Below are 25,601 nucleotides of genomic sequence, written 5' to 3' on the forward strand. Positions count from 1 at the left end.
TCATATTTTTTAATACAGCTGCCTTCATGGATTATTATCATTGCTTAGCTAGTAACAGTCTATTTGTGGTAACTTTAGACAAAGTTCGCATTTGACGTCAATCATTTGTTAAACCTTGAAGTAATCCTAAACAAGACCTGATGCAATTTAAACATGAGTGCAGTAAAACTGCTGAGCTGACATGAAGGTGCTATTCAGGCAATGTGTATGAATGCCTACAACCCCTGATGATTTCTGTCAAAGAATTATAATAAGAAATTCAAAGATGTCCTATAAGCATGTCATCTGACCTTAATAATACTACATTAAAATGGCAGTTTAGTACATAGGATTAGGATTATTAGCTACAACTTTATAACAATTCTTTAGTTTAACAATTACGCAAAAGGCATTAAGACTAATGAGTTTTGGCCTGGAGTCCTGGGTTTGATTCTCAGTCTCCACTTACATGCTGTGTGTCTCTGATCAGTTCCATTAATAAGGAGGTGTTCTCAAGCTTCAGCCTGGCTAACAAAATGATTTAGAACAATTATAGCCTTCTATTAAATCACTAGCAATAAAGCATAACAAATGTGAGGAAATCTGAAAAGATCATACGTCAGTGAATATAATTTAGAAGCATTAAGGCATACTTATTTTTTTATTTGGTGACATGGAAAAGTGCACTAACTTTTCAGCAGCATAGTCTGGACTAGTGACTTGCTTAGGAGCATCAATTTTAAAAACAGAGACTGTACAAATCAGACTCGAGATTACAAGAAGAAGCATGCTAGCAAGTCATAGACCTTACCTCTGTGCCAAATTGCCAAAAACATTGCTTTTGCCATCTCATAGATGCAATTTGACAGAGGAGAAGTAGACAGGCATTTGGCTTGTGTCACTGCAAAACACTTGGGTTTTAGGTTTTATAATAGTTAACATAAATAGTGACTTTTTGTAATGATCTAAGCCTGTTTTTTTTTCAAATAGAACTTTTACTGATTTTTCAATACAACAACTTCACAAAACAATTGCAGAATAAGAATGTCATTCAGTTACAAGATGGCACATGAATACAATATGTATACAATATATATATACAACAGTGCTGCATGGGGATATACCCCTGAATTGCCAAAAATGATATGCACAGAAGTGAGCAGATCAACATTACAACTGTACTCAAGGTATAATTATTTATGTAGTATCTGAAGAAGCAATCATACTTAGGGAAATTATTCGAAAACTGGAACACACAACAAATGGGCAGTGGAAAAGGAGAGAAGAGAAGTCAAAAAACAATAATAAGGTAGCTGCCTTCCGAGTTAAATAGTATGTTAATTATCAGATAGTATTTCAAATAAGGTACTCCAGAACTTCTGAAAATATATGCGTTTCTGGGGACTAATTAATAACAGTTTTTGCGAAGTAATATATTTGATCGCCATGTACCTGAAACCATACCATGACAATTTAGTACGATCCAGCCAATTTGTGGTGATGTAGAGTTTGACAAGTAGACAAAGAGTGATTAAAATGTGATATTTTAAACTTCAGATACTAATATCTGTGATATGCAGCACAGCCATTTCCCAAGAAAGGGTTGATTTGTGATAACCCATTTTGTCAAGTCTCTCCTTAAGAGAACACCAAATACTATGTGAGTGTCTACAAAACCAAACTATGTGTAGGATATCCACTTTGGGGTAAGAGCAACATGGGCAAGCAGTTGAGACATTCAGATTAAATTTATTTAAGTGGACAGGTGTGAAGTATATGTTATTGGTAATCACATCTTCTTCTTCTTTCAGCTTTTCCTGGTTAGGGGTCGCCACAGTGGATCACCTGTCCGTTCATGATTGGCAGTGGAGTTTTACAGTGTCGAGTTGCCAGCCCGGAGCCCAACCTTCCACAGAAGGCACACACATGCACACACTCACACCTAGGGCCAATTTAGAGTGTCCAATCCAACTACAGCATGTCTTTGGGAGGAAACCGGAGCACCTGGAAGAAACCCACGCGACCACAGGGAGGACATGCAGACTCCGCACAGAAGGCACCCCAGCCGAGGATCGAACCGGAGAACCTCTTGCTGTGAGGTGACAATGCTAACCACTGCACCACCATGGCCGCCCATGTTATTGGTAATCATATATTGTGTATAAATAAGTTTTTTTAAAAGGGGAGAAAGAAAGAGTAGTTTTAATGGCTGATAATTTCTGTTCCTTAGAAATATTCAGACCATGCTGATTCCAGTAGTTCACAATAATAATGTGTCTTGGTGTAACACTGTACGATCTAAGCCTGTTTTTATTTCAGTCCAAAATGATATTTCATGTGCTTTATTGATTACATTTGCTGCGGACAGATCACAGTGACAACTTAATCTACCAGATGTGAATGTTTTGTTGTATGACCTGACATAATTATCACCATGCATTCTGCGTGGTACCATCTGCTAATGTTATGTGTAAGGAGGATTTGCTGCCAGAACTTTAACTTCGGCCAGTGTCCTGGCTGCAGCATAGTTTTACAACAAGTGTATTAGACACTGAGCACCAGATGTCTTCCTTGGCTTGAAAACAGATAGGCAGAGTCTGACACTTTATGGTCTTCACTTATATGAGCATGATGAAGAAATTACTGTACAGTGAGTCTGGGACTAAATATTTAAAACTCATACATATGAAACAATATTCACCAGAGAAAGTCAGGTTACACTAAGAGTTTCAGCATGCAAGAAATGCATTTGTGGTGTTAGATGTATAGTCATTGACAATACTACAGTCATGTGAAACATACATGAATGGAACAGAACATATTCTTAGTAACTGAGTAAAGTAGCCATGGAACTGTGAGAGATGGCTTTGCATCTCCTTATCCAACTGACTATTGTTCATGTACTGTGGAAGTGTGATGTTCCAGTATACCATCGGGGCACAAGGAATATCTAGACCATTAGTTAATCCAAAGCTATTCATCCACCTAACTTCAGTATTAGAATGCTAGGACTGACCTTTATGCCTCCTAGAACAGAAAGTGCAGCGCTGACAAGATTCTGGACAAGGACTTGAAAGGGAATGTATGCTTTTCCACTAATTAGTCTACTTTAAAGGGTACCTTAAAAGTATCTCATCTGAATTCCTGATACCTCACTATCTGACATCCAGTATACTGACCACATTATCCCTTCACCCCCAATGACCACCATAAAAAAGGAAATGATCACATTCAAAACATTTCTTCAGGGTGGTTAAGCCCCTATGCACTCAATTGATGTTAGGGGGTGGTCAGTTCCCACATTTTTATATGTTCTACTTCTGACGTCGCATCAGTTCTGAAAAGGAAATGTGTATCATTGCTAGTGTGAAGCAAATGGGGTGACTACCCTGAGAGCAAGCTGTTAGGGCGTAAAATCGGTAGTTGCTGATGGGGCATGAGTGCAGTGCTAGCATTCATATAAGAAGACATGAGTGATATCATGCCAGCTTTAATGAATGCCAATGCAGGATTTACAGAGCACACCAAGCATATTAGTACCTGTAGTGAGCAGATTGTTGTAATTTATTTATTTATTTTACATTTGTTGATCCTGCAGGTCCAGCTGGGCATAAAGGCCCCTTTTCAGTGGAGACCCATGAAGAAAAGCTGCAGTGCATGCAGTATAAGTAGAAATCATTTCAGCTACATAATATCAAACTTGTCAGGCAGAATACAATTAAACTAAATTTTACAAAGTCAAAATAGGTAAGACAGTAACTATGCATACAGTGGCAGGGCTTCTTATACTGTATAGATATAGTTAGATAAAGAACTATGCAGTAGGATGGTTTACTATTGTTTGTTCGAATGGCAAAACATTTGCCGTTCGAAACAACGAATAGTAAACCTGAAAACACACATTTCAACCTGCCACAATGTCGACCCAAATGATCGTTACATTTGAGTTGACATTGTGGCCGAAACCATCACATAATAGCTGTATAGAAGCTGATGTAAATCAGACTCCTATATGACAAATCACTTTTTTGCAGGGGGCAAGCCCCCCTGCACCCCTCTGTGGGGGGCTGTACCCCCCACACCTCCCTACTAATATATTCTAACTCTGAGATCGCACTACAGTGGGGATATGGATGAATTTCCAATCCCCACTGTACCTCAATCTCCATGCAGATAGTCAAATACACTTATGTGAATGCACTACAGCATTCACGTAAGTGTGTTCAAATATCCCTTCCATTAATGTCTTCTGCACAACATTCTGATTTTTGGCAGCAGTGCTGCTGACAGAATGTCGTTCACAGAAACCATAGTAAACCCAGTAGGATAGATGTCACAATATGGAGTAATGAGTTATCTGCAAAGAGTGGATAGCAAAAGGTTAATTTCATTTTGAGATATAATTTAAATGAGTGGTAAAAGAGTTAAGAGAGACATAGGTAGATGGTGGGGATGGGTAACGACAGAGTGATAGTTGGTTACAGCGTAAAGACAAGCAGATGTGTAGCAGAAGAGCATGAGGAAAACAGAGATGTTATACGTATCTTGGAGTACCACTGCAGAGACAGGCTGCTGAGAGATGTTCTCTTAGATGTGTTTTGAATGCCTGCTGGTTTTATAGAAGACTGAGAGTATGTGGGAGGGCATGCTTCAGTTACAATTCTGGGTGATAGATGTTTTTTCATTTTTTTTGTCTTCAGCTTTGTGCTTGATGACTTAGCTGGGAATCCCAAGGAAATAAACGTATTTGCCTTTTATCCAAGTTGATGAAACCTCAGCTATACCATATTTAAAGATCAGGGGTATAGTGACAGAACTCCCACATTATGGATACATAAGCTTTCATTCCGACCCCCATATAAAAAAATTTGTTTTGGAACATTTGCTGTTCAGATATAATATGACAACATACCAAGTGCTGGTAAGCTGGTCCATGATATGATAGATAAAGGAAATTGTAGGTTATAAGCCAACGTAATCCCCCTTGAGAGGACAGAATTTATGTATTATTTATTATTTATTTATTTCAGTTTGATGACTGGGGAAGTCCACTGGGCCAAGAAGAGCCCATTTTCAGTGGAGGCCCAGGGAGAAAAGCTCCAAGGACAATTACATACATAAAGTTACATACATATAGTAATATAGTCAGTTTACAAACATACTTACAGGCTGAGAATACAGTACAAATGTGTGTGAGGTATAATACAGTTATTCAAAGAAATACAGAATATTATTAAATCTAAGAAATACAAATAATAATAGGTGATTGTTGTCAGTTTTGTTTATGCAGTGTTAGAGTTTCTGGTGCAGGATAATCTCACAACATTAACCAATGTGAAGCAGAAGATAGTGCAGTGTTAGTATAATGGGGTGCAATCATAGACAAAATAATATTATAAGAAGAAGCAGGGGATGGATCTGAGGGGAGCTAGAGAGGTAGTTATCTTAGAAAGTGGCTTGGGTTATCCATTTAGAAGAAAGGTATGACAACAAGATAGATTTGAAGCTGGTATGGTTTAGAGTATTTTAAAGGGAGGGAGGGAGTTTTATAGTTTGGATATGGAGATAGCAGGAGGTAGCCTGGGGGTTGCAAGGGTTTGTAGATTTGAAGGAGGTTTTGTTTTTCAGATCTGAGTAAGGGGTTAGGAATGTAGGGGGCTAAGGTGGTAGAGAGAGAGGGGCAGCTGCAAAGCTTGAAGAAGAGCTTGTGGGCAGTAGTGAGTCTAAGGAAGTTCAGGTGATTAAGTAGTTCAAGCCATTGCAGAGCATGACGAGAGAGTAGCAGTGGTGGGATGAGTTTTTGGAAGTGGTGGCAAATGTGCTTATTTTATTGCAGCAGGATTCCAGTTTGGCTTGTAGGCCAAGTTGAAGGTTGGTTAGGAGAGGAGCACCATATAAGAGAGAAGGGAGAAGGTAGGTGGAGGCTAGGGTTTTTCTGGTGGTGTGGGTAAGGTCGCTGTAGTGTCTGTACAGGAGCCCAAGTTTTTGGTTTGTTTTTTTGATGGTAGATTGGATATGGGTGTCAAATTTTAGTTGGTCATCAATGATGACACCAAGGAGTTTAGTGTTTGATACAATTTTGATGGTGACTTTATTCTGGCTGACTATGGAAAAAGAGTTTTTATCAATAGAGGAGTTTCTAGATGGGGAAAAGATCATTAGTTTAGTTTTATTTGCGTTTAGGGCCAGGTAATTATTCTGATCCAAATTTCTGTTTTGGAGCAAACTGAATGGGTTTTTAGAAGTAGGTCGGAGGGGGAGTCTGCTGAGCAGATGATTGCTGAAACTTCTGCATACTGGATTAGTGTGGACTCAGGGATGGAGAGGTGATAGTTATTGATAAATATGTTGAAGAGTAAAGGACCAAGAACAGAACCTTGGGGCACACTGGTGGGGATTTGTAGGAAGAGAGAGGTTGAGGATTTCCATTGTATGGCTTGTTGTCATTCTGAGAGGTAGCTGGTAAACCAGGTTATGGTGGAAGGAGAGAGATTAAGGGAGGAGAGTTGAGATAGGAGTAAGGGTTGTGAGACGGTATCAAATGCTTTGGATAGATCAAGGAACAGGGTTGATACAAATTTGGCAGAGTCACATGCTACGTTAATGGTTTTGAGAAAGGAAAGGAGAGCAGTCATGGTACTATGGCCAGGGCAGAAGCCATGTTGAGTGGAGATGAGAAGGTTATTGTGTGTTAGGTATGGCATCAGTTGGGAATTAATACATTTCTCCAGGATTTTGGAGAGGGGGAAGGAATGGAAATAGGTCTGAAATTGGTGGTGTCAGTGTTTTTACCTCCCTTATAGAGTGGGGTGATGTATCCATGTTGCCAGATAGAATAGACATAGGATTATTTGATGGATCTGTTGATTAAGATAGAGATGGGAAAGACAATACTTTCAGCTGATATTTTGAGGAAGGAATTGTGGCAAGGTTTAAGTTGGAGGAGTTTTTTTTACTGTACTTGTGGGGATGGGTTTAAGGCTGAAAGGCGAAAAAGGAGGTATATGATCAGAGGAGTGGGGGGGTTGTGATTGGGGATGAGGGAAGGAGGAGTATAATTTAGTTATACACTCTATGAAGAAGGAGTTGAATAGATTGGCTGTTTCAAGATCGGTAAAGTTGGGATTGGGACAGGGGTTATCTGTATTTCCTAGATGGAGGATGGAGAAGATGGTGTTCCAGAATTTTCTAGGGTTGGTTGAGTAATCAGATTGAAGTTTAGAGTAGTATGCTTTGCGGTCTCTAGTTATTAGTTTTTTTTTACATACTTGCGGAGTTGTTTGTAAGTTGAGTAGTGGGTTGTTTGTTGCTTTGGAATTGCAGTATGTTTAGTTTATTTTGATAGCCAGGGGGAGGTTTTAGCTTTGAGATGTTTGGTTGTAAGAGGAGAGTGGTTGTTGAGTAAATTTAAAAAGGTTTCATTGAAGTAGGTGATGGCATTATCAAGAGGCAGGGTTGTTAACGCATTCATTCTGGAGCAGCACAGAAAATGCTGCCTGCTTACTTCCACCATATGAACAATAGTGCAGCCTGATCTCATTTTCAGATAATCCATTTGTAATACCATACAGAAAACAAACATAACTCTTCAACCATAAGAACTAGACTAAAAATGTAAATGCAAAAGTGGTTCAGCAGACAGTGACCTTTCCAACAGTGTAAATATTGATAGTGCGTATCTAAGTCGTTATTGAATAAGGAATGCTGATATTATGGATATTTTTTATCTTTTTGATAAAACAAGGGAGCATGTCAATGTCCTATGTGATACCTCATTTTGAGGACAGCATTACTCCTTACAACATGGTAAAAGAACTGTCTCTGTATGCTGTACACATGTACTGCTATCACAGTTTGTTTCGTCTTGTAGGATTATGAAAATTATGCATTTGCAATATTTCTCATTATTATGTCCATATCTTTGCAAGGGAGCATGGTGAGGACACACATGATACATCATTTTGAAGCTGACATTGATCCACACAACTTGTACACTGATATGTAGTTTCTGCCTGTTACAGATGATGAGATATTTTACTTTGTTTATTTATCATTTATGAGAAATATCATATTAATCATATTTCTGGGAATATCTCAGTAAAGGAGCATCACACAGTAATGGTGATATCTCGATGTGGTACCATGTAGACCCATACAATTTACAAATAATTTATTTGCCTGAATGTCAGCTTTACCTTAACCATTACTGTGTGATACTCCTTTACTGAGATATTCCCAGAAATATGATTAATATGATATTTCTCATAAATGATAAATAAACAAAGTAAAATATCTCATCACCTGTAACAGGCAGAAACTACATATCAGTGTGCAAGTTGTGTGGATCAATGTCAGCTTCAAAATAATGCATCATGTGTGTCCTCACCATGCTCCCTTGCAAAGATATGGACATAATAATGAGAAATATTGCAAATGCATAATTTTCATAATCCTACAAGATGAAACAAACTGTGATAGCAGTACATGTGTACAGCATGCAGAGACAGTTCTTTTACCATGTTGTAAGGAGTAATGCTGTCCTCAAAATGAGGTATCACATAGGACATTGACATGCTCCCTTGCAAAGTCATTTACCAAAATATGAAATAAATCATAATTTCCATTGCCTAAGTCCTAAACAAACTTTGATATCTGCACATGTGTATAGTATACAGACACAATTCTTTTACCATGTTGTAACTAATACTGTCTTCAAAATGAGGTATTACTTAGCACAGTGACATACTTCCTTGCAATTATTTACCAAAATATGAAAAAAAATCATAATTTCCATAACCTTAGTCCTAAACAAACTGTAATATCTGTACATGTGCACAGCATACAGACATAGTTCTTTTATCATGTTGCAAGAAATAGCACTGTTTTCAGAATGAGGTATCACTTATTATGCTGACATGTTCCCTGGCAAAGTTATATACCAAAATGTGAAAAAAAATCATAATTCTTATAACCCAAGTCCCACACAAACTGTGATATCTTTACATGTGAACAGCATACAGACACAGTTACTTTTCCATCTTGTAAGTAATAATACTGTCTTCAAAAGTGGTATTACTTACCATGTTGACATGTTCCCTGACAAAGTTATTTACCAAAATATGAAAAAATATTATAATTCTTATAACAGCAATCATAAAATGTGATATCTGTACATTTGTCCAGCATACAGACATAGTTATCTTTCCATCCTGTAACTACTAATACTGCCTTCAGAATGAGGTATTACTTACCCTGATGACATGTTCCCTGGCAAAGTTATTTAGCGACATATGAAAAAATATCCTAACTCTCATAACCATAATTGTAACCAAACTTTGACATGTGTACACCATACAAAGTTCTTTTGCCATCTTGTAAGTACTAAAACTGTCTTCAAGATAACAAGTTCTAGACTTTACAACTAAATATGAAAAATATATGTAGCACTCATAAACATATGGAGTGCCCTACACCTGTGCTTGCAACGTGATAATGACTTTTAGTAATGTGAATAACAGTGACAGCTGCCAATGATTTTACCTTGGCAAGTGCTAATGACTCAGTGTTATACTGTAACTGCACAAATAATGTGATAATCACCTGCATGTCTCAAGTGCAAGATTCTGCATGCTCTTACAAAGGTGATAATTGCTCCACATAACATTTTGAGCAAATATTCATTACATTCATGGTGCAAGTATTCTATAAGACTGACTCATTACCATCTGTCAGGAAAAGCCAGGAGTAGTGCTGTAAAAGTCTTATATAATAGTTCTGTATTACTTAGCCCTGCCTGTCATCTAAATTCTACACATGACTGATAAAAGCAGAAAAAAAATCTGCATTTTCCATTTGCATGTGTCCTTTTGGCAATGGCCATAAAGAGTCAAAGGAGGGAGCTAATGTAAAGTTTCTTACCCTGACCTACATACATTCACTACACCAGAAAGGAGGGAGACTGCATGGAGAGCTAAACCAAGACAACATGTGAAAAGACTAAGACTGACCCAGGCTTTGTCTGTTTGTATGTGTCCTTTCCAGAATGGAAATATTGCATCACATTGGCACCCCTGAGGCCATGCTTACCTAGGAGAGCAGCACTATGGGACTGAGGTGAAGTCTTCAAGTTCCCAACTGCCATCCAGCTAAATACAAAAAAATGCATCATCATTCCCTTTGGGGAGAGTGATGTCCCTACAAATTATCACATTAATAACAAGGTCCTAAGCACTGAGTCAGTCGTGAGGGATCTTGGCACCCAAGTTGATAGCAACCTAACTTTGACCACCATGTTGCTTCCACTGTATGGAACGTTTTCTACATGGCCCACCTCATAAGTAAGAGTATCGCATCCAGGGACAAGGAGGTCATAACATCCTTGTATTCTTCCCTTATAAGGCCTATTATTGAGTATGACACTCCATTCAGCATGTACCTCACAAAGCACATGCAGCAGCTGAATAGACCACAGAGGTTCCTCACCAGAGAATCCAGGGCCTCAAAAATCTACCATACACATATAGGCTAAAAGCCGTATTCCTCTACTCTGTTTCATACAGACTCCTCAGAGGTGACCCTGCCTTGATGGGACTGCTGCATATCCGCAAGTCAAGCTCCACTCGAGTAATCTGCACACGTGACCTCAACCTGGTCTCTGACATTAACAGGAGTTGTTGGCAGGACAGATTTGTGTCTCAGAGACTCTCCCATCTGTGGAATAGACTCCCTGTTCACATCATGCAGAGTACCTCTTTACCCATTTTTAGGTGCAAACTGGATAAGCGTAATCTAATACATCAATAATAAAAAAAATCATTAGAATACTAATCTGCTAAAACTGAGTAATGACTTTGCGAAATTCGCCATGATGGCCCGCTTGCTTACACAGAATTCTTTACCTCCACATTTTATGCAAATGTAAACAGCTGCATAAATGCAATGCCAAACATAAAAAGAAACTCTGTAGTGGGTCCCTTATAAGAATAGGTTCTATAACAGAAAAAAAGCTCATAGCATGCAAAAATAAATTTAACTCTCAAGATTCTAAAGACATTCTTTCTATGCAGGGAACAACAAACAAATCAATTAGAACCAGATATGAGGTAAAAAGAGACACAAAAGTGAAGGATAACAAAAAGCCTGTGTCAACCATGCCTCAAAAACAATGACGCCAACTGTGATGAGCTAATAGCAAGTGATATAACATATTAGTCAGAATACTGTGACATTTTCACAGCTATAGCAGTATGCAAGTAAAGTTATATGTTTCTTACAAGTATAGTTTCCACAGCATTTTTATCACACACAGTATGCATCATTACATTTTCACATTGCAGGGAGCAGTAAAATCATGGCACAATATCACAACCGAGTTACACATTTTTTTTCTGAGCAAATTTTATGACAGAAATGACCAAACATCCATGAAATGGTGAGCAGTAGAAGACAAGCAATTACTGACTATTCGTTAGTGTCTGCAATATTTAGGATACCTGCTTATGTTTTGGCTGATGCTAAAAAGGTTCTAATATATAAACTACTGGAGTCTGAACTCATTCTTTGCCAAAATGCTTTGGGGTCCATCTTTCTTTGGGCAGTAAAACCAAATGTTGCAATTTATCTTGCTTACATACTTTACACTTATCACTGTATATTAGCACTATGAACTGAACTTTGTAATAAGTGCACATTAAAAGGGAAATCCTCACACTACTGAATGAGATCATAAAACTCCTAGATTCTAGTAACCACACCAGAGGGTAAAAAAGACACGCAGACAAATCACTTAGTAAAAACTTCCAGAAAGACCCAGCCAAGCTTCAGTCTTCACTATTGTCTTGCAGTGAAGGCCCATGGGATATATGCAAATGAACCATTAAGGATATATCAGTGAAAAAGGCATGGCTTTTGAATGCCCATGCTTTTTACATTTTTATAAAGTCTTTCTTTACTGGCACATTCAAGCCATTAAAACCATATCCCACTTGCTAAAGACATGTCAGGTTTTGACCTTTTTCTAAGCTCATCACTACAGCATAAGAGGATTGTTTGGCCGTATCACAGAGCTTAAAATCAAGCCTGGTGGCCATACCCATCGGTGTGCTTGAAAAATGTTCCCAATAACATTCATGTGCTTGAAAAACGTTCCCAATAACATTCAAATCAAAGGATAGTAAGGTTACATGGACATTATCATAGGACAAGCCACTGCTCACTCGCTTTCATACACAAACACACACACACACACACACACACACACACACACACACACACACACACACACACACACACACACACACACTCACACACACACACACACACACACACACACACACACACACACACACACACACACACACACACACACACACACACAGTCTCCTCTTCTTTCACACACATACATTTTCTTTCATGTATGTATTCACCCACACAAGCAGACAGACACACAAACACCCTTTTATGATTAGCATAGCCACACCACTACCAAGCTCTACCTATCAAGCCACCAACAACTGGGTCCAGCAGAGGGGCAAGTCACAGAAGTAATTGGTATTCTCACCTTATTCCCCATCATGTTGACCCCTTCCATGTGTGACTAACAATTGTTCCAAACAACCAATAATAGCAATAACACTAATAATACTACAACTAACCTACTAAAGAAAAAGAAAGCCCTCTACAAAGGCAAAGTTCAGCAATTATTATACTCCTTGTCAGAACCTTTCATTTACTCCTTACAGTTCTTTCTGCTCCACCTGCAATATTTTATTGTTTTCTTATGTTCCTTTTGCTTTCTCTAGCCCTCTACACCAAACTGCTGCTCCACCCTCCCTAATATTTCAGCATATCTCCCTGTCACAGCAGAGGTTCATAGGTGTGTACTAGGCTAATGGCCCTGGAGCCTTTACAAGCCTAGCCCAGAGGATTACCCTAGCATCAAGCCACCGGACCTTAGTTCCCAGTGCCTCTGTCAAGTAGAGCCACTGGAGTAATCCCTGGGGTGAATCTTCTATTTCCCATCCACTCATCAAGATTTCTCTTGAAGAGGGCCAGTGAGGTGCTCTGCTTGACATGTATGGGAAGTCTATTCCATAGCATGGGCAGTCTCTGGGTTATGCACCTGTCCCTCCAGCATGTTCTGTTGATCCTGGTAATGAGGTTGAGGTCTCTGGAGCATGTGGTGTGGAGGGATTGGGATTTCTTTAGATGTAGCATTTCTAACAGAGCTAGGTCAGACTTGGCTTTGTAAGTCAAGCAGAGATCGCCTCTAAGTAGGTGATATGAGACAGAGAATAGTTGGAGTTTTTTTAGACTGTCCATATAGGACAAATGTTTAAGGCCTAGGATCCTCTTTGTGAGGTATTTTTGTGGTCTTTCCAGTTGTTGCAGGTGTTTAGTGAGGTACATACCAATGGGGCATTGTACTCAATGACTGGCCTAAGAGGGAGACAATGACCTCTTTCTTCCTGGATGCAAAACCCTTAGAAATGAGATGTGCCATATAGAAGGACTTTCTGACCACAGTGGCAATGTGGTGGTCAAAAGAGAGATTGCTGTCAACCTGTGTTCCCAGATCTCTTATAACGCCTTCTGTGTTCAGTGGACCAGCATCAATGTGGTAATTCATGGTAACCGTGTTTTTCCCAAAGGTGATGATGACACATGCTTGCCTCTCCTTGAATTCCTTCATTCTCTATTCATTCTCTATTCTTATACTTCATTTTACTACACCAAAATAGATTCCACTTGGTTTTAACTATTTGCAAAGCTTAATGAATCAGGTTTCAAAGATCACCTCTTAACCATAAGATGCTCATTATAAGAATAAGAGGCAGCAATAGTGTAATCTGTTGTTAGATACAACATGTGTGATGGAAACAATTCAGTAAAGAGTCTCCTCTGCAAAATGGTCCTTTTCAGTGGAAGTTACCCAATTAAAAATATACTGAACAATTGAATGGCAAACAGTTCTACTTTTGAAGTGCAATCGGCACAGCTATTAATAAATACCACTATTTCTTTCAGAAATTGAAAGGTGTTTTGAATATAACTGATTTAGAAAATTTATACAAAACAATGTTTTCATGTTCTTGTACAGATGTTATTTTATTTACAAAAAAGGTAGATTCTCAGCTATTACTACAATACAGTACAGTGGTATATTTTACAAACAGATGACCACAGAAATGCGAAACATAAATGCTGGAGAAATGATGCGTATTTGAAGTGCTTGAATCAATGAAATAACAGCATCCCAGCAAGCCTGTGGATAGTAAGTTAGCTGTGTAAACACACACTGAATTTCTGTCAGTCACATTTCTAGCACCTATCTAACAGCCAAGTACTTAGCAAAGAAGGAAAACGTCAGACCAAAAGAAGCTTGCCTACTTCTGAAATGCTCCATATTCAGTACAGCTAGTCTTTCTCATTTAACAATAACAAAAGAATAGTTTTAGGTCCTGCATTACCACAGCCATGTTACCCTTTTCCATAAGGAGCACCTCCATGGGATGATCCTGAGCTGTTCCTGACCGACCGGTCTCTTCCATCCCTGCCAGGTCCCAGTCTCATACCTTCTCTGTCCTGCATTTCTAATGAAATCCCCAAATGATGCCATCCCAATTGCAGATTTAACAAAGGTTACATCCTGCTCACACCCCCAAATGGCTGGTAAACAACTTCAGCTAGGTACTTACCTGCTCATACAAACCACGGTTCCGTAGGCTGGAATACTTCACTGCTTTGACATATGGGGAAACAGGTCTCCGGCGTGAACAGATCAGCACAAGAAATAATAGAGATCCAGCAGCAATTCAAGTAAATTCTTCATATTCTTCATATTTTTGAAATAAAGAAAGGAATATCTGCCACTGGACCCCCTCTATTTATTCTTAAACAACAATAGAAACATAATGTAGCACAACAGCACCACCACACTAAAATAAATGAACAACTAGGATTTGAATGAAGTACAAACCACTCAGTAAAAAAGCTGATTTAATTCTAGCATCTCGGTGAAAACACCTTCTCAGAATACAAATAACATCAAACATTTCACTTATATACACACTATAAATCAATTAACACATAATTCATTAAATAATTTATCCCTTAAAGCAAATTTTTCCAATTTAATTCCCCATTAAGTCCCATAGGGACCAATGTATTAAACTTCAAAATATACTTTCTTTATATAAAAGTTTCTCCTTTAATGCATTTTCATTCATACAAAAACAATCTTTCAGGAACAAATAGTCATTATTATGTATTTTCATAAAATGAGCAGCAATAGTTTTTTCTTGTTTACAATTTTTTATATCCCTAATATGTTCCATGAATCTTACCCGGAACATCCTCTTAGTTTCTCCCACATAAAACATGTTACAAGGACAGCCCAAAATATAAACTACCCCCTTAGATTCATATGAAAATCTATCTTTAGGTGTAAAAGAAACATTATTAATACATTCAAAGCAGTTAACAATATGTGGACAAACCGGGCATCTCCCACATTTAGTTGTACCTAGTTGTGTCAGGGATCTAAGTAATGTTGAATCTGGTAAAGCAAATAATCCATGGACTAACATGTCCCTTATACTTCTACCACTAACATAAGACTTAAAGGAATGCCTTGGTAATACTTTTGCCAGAAATGTATCTTGTAATAAGAATGTCCAATAATGTTCCAGCATCTCAATTATCTCCTTACTTTTGATATTGTACATAGAGACAAAATAAATCTGTTGTATTTGATTTTGTTTGAAAATATCCATCTCATGAACTACCTTATTTCTCTTTGTTTTAGTATTTACTTCCTTATTGTATACTTTATGTATTGCCTCTTCTACCATCTCAGGGCTATAACCTCTCTTTATAAACATATCCACCAATTTACAAATTTCATTTTTTAAAATATCTTCTTTATTAATAATATTTCTTTTACACCTAAAGATAGATTTTCATGTGAATCTAAGGCGGTAGTTTATATTTTAGGCTGCCCTTCTAACATGTTTTATGGGGGGGGGGGGACTAAGAGAATGTTCCGGGTAAGATTTTTATGGAACATATTAGGGATATAAAAAAATTGTAAACAAAAAAAAAATGATTGCTGCTCATTTTATGAAAATGCATAATAATGACTATTTGTTGCTGAAAGGGAGTATTTTAGAAGAGATTAATTGTTTTTCTATGAATGAAAATTAATTAAAGGAGAAACTTTTATATAAAGAAAGTATTTATATTTTGAAGTTTAATACATTGGTCCCTATGGGACTTAATGGGGAATTAAATTGGAAAAGTTTGCTTTAAGGGATAAATTATTTAATGAAATAATTATTTGTTAATTGATTTATAGTGTGTACATAAGTGAAATGTTTGATGTGACTTGTATTCCGAGAAGGTGTTTTCACCAAGGTGCTAGCATTAAATCAGTTTTTTACTGAGTGGTTTGTACATCATTCGAATCCTAGTTCTTCATTAACAATAGAAACATGTCTGGGGGGAGGCAGGAGGTATTATGCAAGTGGTGGCTTGGATTTTGCTACTCTATTGGCTGCCACCACTTGCTTCATGGAATGGCAACCTCCTATAATAACATTGCCAGATTTGCCACTGGCTCCCCATTTAGAACCCACCACTGCCATAATCTAAAACAGCTAGGATGTATAATCAGCTTCACTTTTACCAACTTATTATCGCCCACAAGACCCTTTATCATCCTAACAATACTCCAATACTTACTAGCCTTATCACCCCCTACAAACAACAACCAGGCATGAACTACCCAGCTGGTGTTTCTATGGCCCATGAGTTCACAAGAACTACTGCATAACTGTGGGGGGGGGGGCAGCACATGTGGGGTTGAAATAGGCCTTCAAGACCTTATTAACTGAGACAGTGGCAAGAAGCTGTGGCCGTAAGATGAAAAGTATTTGTCAAGGTAGCAGCCCTGGGACCACCTCATGAACATCAGAAGTGAAGGAAGTTGTCAAGCTGAAAAAGAAGCATTCCATTCAAGGCTAGCAGTAGTGGAGGTGTCTCTGGATTTGACAAGTGAGGAAAGCAGTAACTGGAGTAGATGCCAAAATGAACGGCCATGATTGAGGGGAGTTTGACAAGGCCATGACTTCATAGATGGTCTGGCTATCCAGTGAGAAGGCAGAGTATTGTCAAGACTGTTCTCAAAAAACTTGGAGCAATGTTGACATTGAATGAAGGCATTACTGAGAAGACAAAAGAGCACTTTGTGAGTCTTCTTAATTCAGTGATTGCCCCTTAATCTGAGGAATCAGTGCTAGAAGCAGACAGTGGAACGGAGTCCATTTGTTGGCAGAACATTTCATTCCAATGATTAAGCATTTCTACTGTGAGGGCTGCAAATATGAAGGAACTCCATCCAGAAATGCTTAAGGTGCATGGCACTGCTGAATGCTGTGGTTAACACTCCTTTTACACATTCTAAGTAAGGCTGGGAAAGTAAGTTTGGAGAGGTAGAATGGGACAGCAGTCCTTAAGATAGTGGGTTACACTTATAAAGGTGCAACACTTTTTCTTCTGTCTGGAAAGCCCATGCTACAAGGATGCTGGAAAGCAGAATTCATCCAACAGGTAGTCTTTTGTTTTAGGAGGAGCAATGTGGTTTCCATCCTGACCATAGATCAGTGGATCAACTTTTTGCACATGCACAGATATTAGAGGGATCATTGTAGTTTTCTAGTACTTTCTACATTTTTAGTACTGCCTACATTTGTTTTGTGGGATATGAGGAAATAATTTGACCATGTTCTCTGAACATGGGAAGTGCTACAACAGTGTGGGGGTCCCGTGTCTTTTGCTGTCATGTGCTATTTGGTCTCTGTATTTAAGGGCATTGTTGTGTCCATATTCTCAGCAGTAAAATAAACATGCTGAAAGTGGGCATCGGGTGGATCTTGTCCTCCTTTATTTGGCAATGTTCATGGACAATATACAAAAGCACAGCCAAGGTTGGGAAAGTATCCATTCTGGGGATGTGATGGCTAGATCTTTGTCTGTAGATACTGATGTCCTCTTTGCCTCCACTGAGTGTGATCTCCAGTATTCACTGGAGCAATTTGTTGCTGATGTGTGCCACACCACAACACACACACACATACATACGCAGGATGAGGTGAAAGAGGGCAAAAAGAGAACAGTGAGTTTTGATATTCTGAGTTCTCTATTTGAATCATGTTTGTACACAGTTTCAGGCTTGCATTTATGAGACTTGAAATTACAGTAAGGCCCTATTAAGAATTATTATATACTGCAGCATCTGTCTACGGCAAAGAGAGATCTGACTATAGCAATCATTTCAGTATGCTAGTTAGAGCTTCCAACCATCTTATATTCATTGCTTGACACACTACTTATACACTTTAAACTTTCAGAAGGACAACAGTACATAGATGGAAGGACTTCACCATATCAGCACATGATTGCCTTTATTCCTGCCTTTCCCATAACAGCAGCATCCATCCATCCCATACAGTGGCGGCTGGTGACTTCAAATCAAAGGGGGGCTGCAGGAGATAGCTGAGTGGGTGGGGCCAATAGGAAGGGGTGTGGCCAACTAGAAAGGGGCAGAGCTATGGTGCAGTGGGATCAATGCTGGCCATGCATACCAATTTATATGAAATAAATGCTCAATCATTATGGCACATGCCGAATACTCTACGCAGCACATTGGACTACCTGTATATACATGTAACAATCAAGACAAAATTAAGTGGAGAAGAAAAAAATATTTCAATGCATTGGCTACATGACAGCATTTACTAATACCTACATGGAAACAAAAAGGTTGCAATTAATGAAAAAATAAATTACTTTTTAAATACATTACTGGAATGCCAGTCAAAATCAAGTAAAAAAAAACAAGCAGCACTCAACTCAAACCACTTCTCCTTGTACTGCAGTTCTAATTATAATTTGTATTCAGCTTTATAAAAGTACCAAGTAACATGCTGTAAGTAGCAATCTCTACAATACCCCAGCAAAAATGTTTTTTGCTTGCTCCAGGGTTAATACTCAGGACATGCACAGTACGTGTCGGTTTTCCATTTTTCAACATTTTTACATTGACATTACAGATGTCGGTCTAGTGTCCATTCCATCTAAATTATTGTATCTATCTATGTCTATAACTATCTATCTAGTCATATAAATGCATTGGATATGTGTCATAATATCTAATGCACAAACAAAGCACTTGTCTAAAAAAAAAAAAATTACAAAATGCTCACATAAAGTTCTAATCTCACCAAAAATAATTCAACTAAATTGCACATGTAAGTTTTATTAAATCAAAACTTAAAGCAATTACATTCTAAAACAAGAGCTAATGTATTCAAGTATTGCATGTTGTCATCTCGACTTTTCTTAGACATAACTGAATGCAACTGTGTTTCCCAAATGCAGTGGATTTCCTTGGAGAGGTAACTGACAAATCAGCTTGTAACCACAGCAGAATATCAGAAATCCTGTTTTGTTCCTTTATCAAACCAGTCATAGCAGTTTTAATCATAGATATTCTGTGATCAATCGGAGAGTAAAATGTTCTATGCCACAACTCAACATTATTGTCAGCATGTGGCCAATGTTCACAAATCAGATTTGATACTTTTCAAATGGAAGTAAAGGAGCAAATCTAGCAGATTATGTAGCAAATTTCTTTAACTACCACACAAGTATGTCTCTTCAAAGTAACATAGAAAGATAGCAAAGCTTTAGGAAATAAAGGCTTCATCACTTCATAAGCATTGTACACATTTTAAATTAATAAAAATAAGCAAAAAACATTTTATCTAAGCAATGCAACTCATCAGAAGAGCCATACAATTTAGACAACCTCACCTACAGAATCTTTTTCCAAATAGTTTGAGGTAAATTAAAGAAACAGACCTTCAGCATTGCTCTGGCAATGTACTGCCTTACAGATTTCACAGCACCATCATATTCAAAATCTGTTCATAATTAACAAACTTGGATATCCAGCTGTTAGTATTCAAACAGTTAAAAAGCTAAACTCTGCATGGTATTGTAAGCTTGCTGCAGTTTGGAAGAGATGAGACTGAAAAGAAGACACATACATTTTCTACTAGAAGTACTCATAAAAAATGTTGTTGTTGTGTCTTTCGGCTTTTCCCAGTTAGGGGTCGCCACAGCGGAACTCCGGTCTGCTAATGATTGGCAGTTGATTTTTACATACCGAGTTGCCAGCTCTGACGCACAACCTTCAACGAAGGTACGCCCATTCACACATGTCTCCATGCAGAAGACGCTCTAACTGAGAGTCGAACCGGACAGCGTCTTACTGTGAGGCGACAACACTACCGCAGCACCACCACCGCAGTTTTTTGTACTCATAAAACAATAAACTTAATACAACTGTACAAACTGACTTCTTCTATCAGGAAATGATTAATAAGAGATCTGATCTGCCCAACATTTTTATATCATCTTCTCTGCTTACAAGTACTGACAGCTGTCATTCAAGAAATTAATTTAGAAACAAAAATACCTGCTGTATAGGAAATCTTGACACATTCAAACCTTGAATAGTAAAAGTTTTCCTCAAAAACAAACTAAGCTTCCTACTCTTATGTTAATATATGCTACCATAGCACTAGTGGTAGAAAGTTCACTACAAAATTCTAATGGTGTCCCAGCTCTAGCATCTCCCACCATGTGACAAGATGGATTGTCAGAGAAATGAGGACAAGCTTTACTTCCTGCAACAGCTCTGTATTTTTCTACAGCCGAAGAAAAAGGAACATAGTGTTGTGCAACAGATCTAGTTATCTCTTCTCCAGAAGAAGAAGATGGAATGGAAATAAACTGCCTTTTGTACTGCTCCCTTAACACGTCCTTGCAAACTCAGTAGTACTTTCTGTTAATGTTCTTCTATAAATGTTCTACAAACTGTCATCAATAAATGACATACATGATCATGCTGACTTTTTGATCAGAAATATATGTCCGAACAACAGACCAGAGATTATAAAACTCCACCAACAGTATCACACTCCAACTTACTTTCCACCACTTCTAATATTTGTGTTCCACATCTTTTAATTTAAATAACATGATCAAACTTAAGTCGACACAACAGACATTTCAGCATACTGCCTATTTGACTTTGATCAGTAAAGTATCCTACTTTTCAACAAAATGTCAATGAAATGAAATGGAACATATTTACACACACACACACACACACACACACACACACACACACACACACACACACACACACACACACACACACACACACACACCCTACCTGAGCCGACAGACAAGCAAAGTCCGTAACTGCAAAATCCATTCATGTAACAAAGTCCCTGCTCCGAGTTAGCCCTTCCAGAGAGAGCACCTTGAAGCTCGTCCTATCCTTCCCATGACAGCACCAACCTCCCTGCGGATGTTGCAATCTGATCCCCATCCAGTCTATGCAGTTGTAACTGCATAGACTGCTGGGAAAATTTGGACTTGAATGTTGTTGTCGTAATCCGGACTGCTGGTGGAAACAGTCTGGATTCTCTGCGCATGCTCCAGACTGGTTCACCAGCAGTCCAAATATAGGGAAATGCTGTGAGTGCGCATGCGTGATGTTCAGGGGCTCTTTTGTTTATTTTTTGTTTTTTTACAATTGGAGGGCTGTAGTCCTGCAGTCCAATAGCATGAGCCACCCCTGATCCCATATTGTCAGTTTTGCCTTTTATGCTGTGTTGCAATGTCTGATGTTTTATTGCGCTAAATGACAGTTACTGCAGAGGATTAAGGCTATGGCTATGAGGTATGACAAGCTGCTTCCTGTGGTTCCAGAGACTGATTCCCTCAGCCTCATTTGCCTAACTGTGTGACTGAGCAAATCACTTAACCAATCAGTGCTCCTGGGCTGAGTCTGAGGACTAGCTTAGTTAACAAATACAAATGAATAATGAAAACTGGGCCTGAGAATAATGTGCATCTTGATTGGTACCTACCTGTGTGGTGTTATACGGTATGGCACACACCGTATTAGCCTTGTATATTTTAGAACTTTATATATGATGTTATGTCTTGAGAAAACTATATTTATATGCCACAGAAAATCCTTTGATGACTGTGACTCATCTGTGATATTAACTAAGAGATGAGTGATGCACCACACCATAAAACGTATCTCAACGATTTATTCAGAGCACTGAGCAACAGAAGAATGCTTGCCCATAAAAACATTGCCTGCAATGCAATAAAATCTTGTATTCCTATTACATGGAGCTATAGTTATGAAGAACCTAACTCCCCTCACCTGCACTCTTGACGAACAATGACTGTTGTCAAAGGCAGCTGTGAAGGTACTAATCATAACTAGAAAAACTGGCTTCTAGGCAGTACTTTTCCAAGGCTAAAAATTACCAGGAACACAGAAATGAAAACACTCATCTACTCTTATGATACCATACCACTGTATTTTATAAAGAAAAAAAATCTTGTGAAGAGCATTAGTAAAAGTATACTGAGACCAAATTTGTGTTTTGCAGTTTGAAAAGAAATACTTGAAACAGTCATATAAATCACACACGTTAGTGTAATTATAAGCATTTTCTCACAACTAAGGTAAACCTTGAATTTTTGCAAGTGGTAATACTGTGTAAATGTGGATTTTTACCCCTACAAAACATGGGCTTAAAACGTCAGATCATCCAGCAAAAGCAAAAAGAAGAGTTAAAAGTGTCCATTTCTTTGCAAAAAAATGGGCATATAACTTTACTTAGCATAGAGCACACAAATAAAGATGGAGCCAGAATCACCAAAATAACTTTACTTAGCATAGAGCACACATATAAAGATGGAGCCAGAATCACCAAAATAACTTTACTTAGCATAGAGCACACAAATAAAGATGGACCCAGAGTCACCAAAATAACTTTACTTAGCATAGAGCACACAAATAAAGATGGAGCCAGAGTCACCAAAGATCGATTTAAGGCAAGAGAGAGCAATTTAAACAGACAGCTGTCAGTTTTTACTCATCTTCAGAACTTCTAGCATGATGAGATGGAGGTACTGAAAGGGATGGTCAGTAATCTTGGCAATAAGGATCAGTTTTACTAACTATAATAATGCAGAGAAGGGTGAATCTCATAAGAGAATGGAATATAGCTACACAGTTTGCAGCATGACTTCTTAAGTTATAGCCCAGAGAGGAACTGACTTGCTGAGCACATCTGGTTGGGAATTCAGCCTGTTTAAACAACTAGATGCTGGGTATATTGGGAGAAGGATGCTAAGGATGGAGCTGCCAGCTAAGAGGAAAAGTGGAAGGCCTAAGATAAGGTTTATGGATGTGGAGAGAGAGGACATGCAGGTGGTTGTTGTGACAGAGCAAGAAACAGAGGACAGTAAGAAATGGAAACAGATGATCTGCTGTGGCGACCGCTAACAGGAGCAGATAAGAGAAAAAGAAGAAGAAACAACTATCCTCATGTATTCCCAATGTGGGTAGTAAACCCTACACACAAACACTTCTCTGAACTTATATATACCAACTTCACAATCACATCAACATGAAGAAAGGGACATTTGTAAAAGGAAACAAATCATTTTAGTGCATCCTTAAAACCCATACTGGAAGTGACTTCCTATGGACAACAGCAACAGGGAAGTTCAATATCAGCCCTCACCATTGTCTAAGGAAGCTTAACATGAGGTATGAAGTTACTGGGAAAGCCAGGACGGTTCAGACAAAACTGGAGGTGTAGTCTGCATTAAGGAAGACTCTTCATTATGATGTTTTGCTTGGAAATTTAAAACTGAAGTAATGGCAGTAGGACTGTAACAAGGGGTCATGTTTTTGTTTTGGCCTGGAGATGTAAAGTTAAAGAAAAATAACTTTAAAATACTGTTTTGGGGCTTTCAAGATATAATGTTGATGATAAGAATCATCATCATCATCAGCACCCTTTTTCACATTTTTTTCTACCTGCGGTGGGGGTATCGTGTTAACTGTCACCAACCCTCCCGATTCAGTGCCACACTCCTGCCTTCTTCAACACTCATGCCTGACTGTCGCAGATGTTCTTTCACACAATCCATCCACCTCTTTGCTGGATGTTCCTTGCTTCCTCTTACCTTCTTTCTGTCTGTCCCAAATCTTCCTCACCAGATTGTCTTCTGCTTTTCTGCACGTGTCCAAACCACTGTAACCTGTTCACTTTGATCTTTTTTGCAATTGGAGCTACTTTGGCTTCTGCTCTTATGTCCTCATTTCTTTGTCTGTCCCACAGTGTGCGTCCTACCACCCTTCTCAGGCACTTCATTTCCATCACCTCTAGCTTCTTCAACTGTTCTGCCTTTATTGCCCACTTTTCTGTACTATACAGTAGTACTGGTCACACCACTGTCTTGTACACCTTACTTTTCAGCTTCTTTGGCATTCTTCTGTCATAGACTGCACCTGACATTCTATGCCATTTGACTGCAGCCCCCTGATTCTAGCTTTAACCTCTTCATTCAGACTTCCCTTCTCCTCAACCACTCCTTCCAGTACTTGAAGCTGTTTACCTAGTCCACTATCTTCCCTTCTATCTCTATTCTCAGCTTCTTCTGATTTCCCCAATTTGCTACCGTTACAGACGTCTTATCTGTGCTTACTTTCATTCCATGTTCCCTAATTTTTGCATTCCATTCCCCTATCCATTGCTGACGTTCTTGCTCAGAGTCTCCCTGTAATGCCACATTGTCTGCATACAGAAACTTTGTTGATCTGACCCCTCTGACCTGTGTGCTAATGTAATCCATCACCAGTATGAACAGTGGGCTCAGAGCTGAACCCTGATGTACCCCCACTTCCACTGGTAACCCTTCTATGAGGCCGAACTCTGTTTGTACTTGAGTCATTGGGTCCTTGTACATAGCCTGCACTAATTCTACCAATGTTTCTGGGACTTCAAACCACCACAGTACTGCCCAGATCAGCTTTCTTGGGACCTTATCATATGCTTTCTCCAAGTCTAGGAATGCCCAGTTAGACTCTCTCCTCATCTCTAACTTCTTCTCAAGTATCTGTCTCACTGCAAACATTGAGTCAGTTGTGCAACATCCTGATCTGAATCCGAACTGCTCATCACCCATCTTACGTTCTACTATCAAATATCTATTATCATCTGCAATGTTGATGATAAGAATAGGGAATTTTGTATTCTGCTGATTACTTCAGTAAAAAAAAACTTTATAGAGTACTATGCAAAAAAGCTATGGTTGACTACCTGCAGTACTGGTAGTATGCTTTGTGAAGTAACCTTTAGAAAAAGTTAATGGTAGTGTGCTTTGAGAGGCACCTTTTGCTATATCTATTTATTTATTTCCAGTTTGATGACTGGGGAAGTCCACTGTGCCAATCAGAGCTCATTTTCAGTGGAAGCCCAGGGAGAAAAGCAGTTATCAGAATATAACATAAGTAAAGTATGGAATATACAGTATACAAAAGCATGAATATACAATTTAAAAAGCAAATACAAAATCAGGGAGTATACGTTTAAAAAACTCAAATGTTAAAATATAGATAAAGTCAAAAGTACTACAGATAATTTAATTAAAAGTGCAAGTCATAAAGTGTT

This window comes from Protopterus annectens, chromosome 12.part0, assembly GCF_019279795.1.
Source record: "Protopterus annectens isolate FY-2018-M chromosome 12.part0, PAN1.0, whole genome shotgun sequence".
Lineage (NCBI taxonomy): Eukaryota > Metazoa > Chordata > Ceratodontiformes > Protopteridae > Protopterus > Protopterus annectens.